The sequence below is a fragment of the Heterodontus francisci genome, unplaced genomic scaffold (genome assembly GCF_036365525.1).
Source record: "Heterodontus francisci isolate sHetFra1 unplaced genomic scaffold, sHetFra1.hap1 HAP1_SCAFFOLD_1397, whole genome shotgun sequence".
NCBI lineage: Eukaryota > Metazoa > Chordata > Chondrichthyes > Heterodontiformes > Heterodontidae > Heterodontus > Heterodontus francisci.
Genome location: NW_027141165.1, coordinates 65,708 through 70,240, shown reverse-complemented (window position 1 = coordinate 70,240; position 4,533 = coordinate 65,708).

Here is a 4,533-nt window from a genome sequence, read left to right as displayed (position 1 = left end):
AGAGAGAGACAGAGTCAGAGAGAGAGAGACAGAAACAGAGTCAGAGAGAGACAGAAACAGTCAGAGAGAGAGACAGAAACAGAGTCAGAGAGAGAGAGACAGAAACAGAGTCAGAGAGAGAGAGACAGAAACACGTTCAGAGAGAGAGACAGAAACACGTTCAGAGAGAGAGAGACAGAAACACAGTCAGAGAGAGAGACAGAAACACAGTCAGAGAGAGAGACAGAAACACAGTCAGAGAGAGAGAGACAGAAACAGTCAGAGAGAGAGACAGAAACAGAGTCAGAGAGAGAGAGACAGAAACAGAGTCAGAGAGAGAGAGACAGAAACAGAGTCAGAGAGAGACAGAAACAGAGTCAGAGAGAGAGACAGAAACACAGAGTCAGAGAGAGAGAGAGACAGAGACAGAAACAGAGTCAGAGAGAGAGAGAGAGAGACAGAAACAGAGTCAGAGAGAGAGAGAGAGACAGAAACAGAGTCAGAGAGAGAAACAGAGTCAGAGAGAGAGAGAGAAACAGAGTCAGAGAGAGACAGAAACAGAGTCAGAGAGAGACAGAAACAGAGTCAGAGAGAGAGAGAAACAGAGTCAGAGAGAGAGAGAGACAGAGTCAGAGAGAGAGAGAGAGAGAGACAGAAACAGAGTCAGAGAAAGACAGAAACAGAGTCAGAGAAAGACAGAAACAGAGTCAGAGAGAGAGAGACAGAAACAGAGTCAGAGAGAGAGAGAGAGACAGAAACAGAGTCAGAGAGAGAGAGAGAGACAGAAACAGAGTCAGAGAGAGAGAAACAGAGTCAGAGAGAGAGAAACAGAGTCAGAGAGAGAGAGAGAGAGAAACAGAGTCAGAGAGAGAGAGAGAGAGAAACAGAGTCAGAGAGAGAGAGAGACAGAAACAGAGTCAGAGAGAGAGAGAGACAGAAACAGAGTCAGAGAGAGAGAGAGACAGAAACAGAGTCAGAGAGAGAGAGAGACAGAAACAGAGTCAGAGAGAGAGAGAGACAGAAACAGAGTCAGAGAGAGAGAGAGACAGAAACAGAGTCAGAGAGAGAGAGAGACAGAAACAGAGTCAGAGAGAGAGAGACAGAAACAGAGTCAGAGAGAGAGACAGAAACAGAGTCAGAGCGAGAGAGACAGAAACAGTCAGAGAGAGAGACAGAAACAGTCAGAGAGAGAGAGAGACTGAAACAGAGTCAGATAGAGAGAGAGAGACAGAAACAGAGTCAGAGAGAGAGAGACAGAAACAGAGTCAGAGAGAGAGAGAGAAAGAGAAACAGAGTCAGAGAGAGAGAGAGAAAGAGAAACAGAGTCAGAGAGAGAGAAAGAGAAACAGAGTCAGAGAGAGAAACAGAGTCAGAGAGAGAGAGAAACAGAGTCAGAGAGAGAGAGAAACACAGTCAGAGAGAGAGAGAAACACAGTCAGAGAGAGAGAGAAACACAGTCAGAGAGAGAGAGAAACACAGTCAGAGAGAGAGAGAAACACAGTCAGAGAGAGAGAGAAACACAGTCAGAGAGAGAGAGAAACACAGTCAGAGAGAGAGAGAAACACAGTCAGAGAGAGAGAGAAACACAGTCAGAGAGAGAGAGAAACACAGTCAGAGAGAGAGAGAAACACAGTCAGAGAGAGACAGAAACACAGTCAGAGAGACAGAAACACAGTCAGAGAGACAGAAACACAGTCAGAGAGAGAGAGACAGAAACACAGTCAGAGAGAGAGTCAGAAACAGTCAGAGAGAGAGTCAGAAACAGTCAGAGAGAGAGAGACTGAAGCAGTCAGAAAGACAGAAACACAGTCAGAGAGAGAGACAGAAACACAGTCAGAGAGAGAGACAGAAACACAGTCAGAGAGAGAGACAGAAACACAGTCAGAGAGAGACAGAAACAGTCAGAGAGAGACAGAAACACAGTCAGAGAGAGACAGAAACACAGTCAGAGAGAGACAGAAACACAGTCAGAGAGAGACAGAAACAGAAACAGAGTCAGAGACAGACAGAAACAGAGTCAGAGAGAAAGAGACAGAAACAGAGTCAGAGAGAGAGAGACAGAAATAGAGTCAGAGAGAGAGAGACAGCAACAGAGTCAGAGAGAGAGAGACAGCAACAGAGTCAGAGAGAGAGAGAAACAGTAAGAGAGAGAGAGAGAGACAGAGTCAGAGGGAGAGAGAGAGACAGAAACAGAGAGAGAGAGAGAGAGAGAGAAACAGAGTCAGAGAGAGAGAGAGAGAAACAGAGTCAGAGAGAGAGAGACAGAAACAGAGTCAGAGAGAGAGAGAAACAGTAAGAGAGAGAGAGAGAGAAACAGAGTCAGAGAGAGAGAGAGACAGAAACAGGGTCAGAGAGAGAGAGACAGAGTCAGAGGGAGAGAGAGAGAGACAGAAACAGAGAGAGAGAGAGACAGAAACAGAGTCAGAGAGAGAGAGAGAGAGAGAGAAACAGAGTCAGAGAGAGAGTGACAGAAACAGAGTCAGAGAGAGAGAGACAGAAACAGAGTCAGAGAGAGAGAGAGAAACAGTAAGAGAGAGAGAGAGAAACAGAGTCAGAGAGAGAGAGAGACAGAAAGAGTCAGAGAGAGACAGAAACAGAGTCAGAGGGAGAGAGAGAGACAGAAACAGAGAGAGAGAGAGAAACAGAGTCAGAGAGAGAGAGAGAGAGAGAAACAGAGTCAGAGAGAGAGAGAGAGAGAGACAGAAACAGAGTCAGAGAGAGAGAGAGACAGAAACAGAGTCAGAGAGAGAGACAGAGACAGAAACAGAGTCAGAGACAGACAGAAACAGAGTCAGAGAGAAAGAGACAGAAACAGAGTCAGAGAGAGAGAGACAGAAATAGAGTCAGAGAGAGAGAGACAGCAACAGAGTCAGAGAGAGAGAGAAACAGTAAGAGAGAGAGAGAGACAGAGTCAGAGGGAGAGAGAGAGACAGAAACAGAGAGAGAGAGAGAAACAGAGTCAGAGAGAGAGAGAGAGAGAGAGAAACAGAGTCAGAGAGAGAGAGAAACAGTAAGAGAGAGAGAGAGAGAAACAGAGTCAGAGAGAGAGAGAGACAGAAACAGAGTCAGAGAGAGAGAGACAGAGTCAGAGGGAGAGAGAGAGAGACAGAAACAGAGAGAGAGAGAGACAGAAACAGAGTCAGAGAGAGAGAGAGAGAGAAACAGAGTCAGAGAGAGAGAGAGAGAAACAGAGTCAGAGAGAGAGAGACAGAAACAGAGTCAGAGAGAGAGAGAAACAGTAAGAGAGAGAGAGAGAGAAGCAGAGTCAGAGAGAGAGAGAGAGACAGAAAGAGTCAGAGAGAGACAGAAACAGAGTCAGAGAGAGAGAGACAGAGTCAGAGGGAGAGAGAGAGACAGAAACAGAGAGAGAGAGAGAAACAGAGTCAGAGAGAGAGAGAGAGAGAGAGACAGAAACAGAGTCAGAGAGAGAGAGAGACAGAAACAGAGTCAGAGAGAGAGAGAGACAGAAACAGAGTCAGAGAAAGACAGAAACAGAGTCAGAGAGAGAGAGAGAGAGAGACAGAAACAGAGTCAGAGAGAGAGAGAGACAGAAAGAGTCAGAGAGAGAGAGACAGAAACAGAGTCAGAGAGAGAGAGACAGAAACAGAGTCAGAGAGGGAGAGACAGAAACAGAGTCAGAGAGGGAGAGACAGAAACAGAGTCAGAGAGAGAGAGACAGAAACAGTCAGAGAGAGAGAGAAACAGTCAGAGAGAGAGAGAGAGACAGAAACAGAGTCAGAGAGAGAGAGTGACAGAAACAGAGTCAGAGAGAGAGTGACAGAAACAGAGTCAGAGAGAGAGACAGAAACAGAGTCAGAGAGAGAGAGTGACAGAAACAGAGTCAGAGAGAGAGAGTGACAGAAACAGAGTCAGAGAGAGAGACAGAAACAGAGTCAGAGAGAGAGAGAGAGAAACAGTCAGAGAGAGAGAGAAACAGTCAGAGAGAGAGAGAGACAGAAACAGAGTCAGAGAGAGAGACAGAAACAGAGTCAGAGAGAGAGAGACAGAAACAGTCAGAGAGAGAGAGAAACAGTCAGAGAGAGAGAGACAGAAACAGAGTCAGAGAGAGAGAGAAACAGTCAGAGAGAGAGAGAAACAGTCAGAGAGAGAGAGAAACAGTCAGAGAGAGAGAGACTGAAACAGAGTCAGAGAGAGAGACAGAAACAGAGTCAGAGAGAGAGAGACAGAAACAGAGTCAGAGAGAGAGAGAGAAACAGAGTCAGAGAGAGAGAGAGACAGAAACAGTCAGAGAGAGAGAGAAACAGTCAGAGAGAGAGAGACTGAAACAGAGTCAGATAGAGAGAGAGAGACAGAAACAGAGTCAGAGAGAGAGACAGAAACAGAGTCACAACGAGAGAGACAAAAACAGAGTCAGAGAGAGAGAGACAGAAACAGAGTCAGAGAGAGAGAGACAGAAACAGTCAGAGAGAGAGAGAAACAGTCAGAGAGAGAGAGAGAAACAGAGTCAGAGAGAGAGAGACAGAAACAGAGTCAGAGAGAGAGAGAAACAGTAAGAGAGAGAGAGAGAGAAACAGAGTCAGAGAGAGAGAGAGA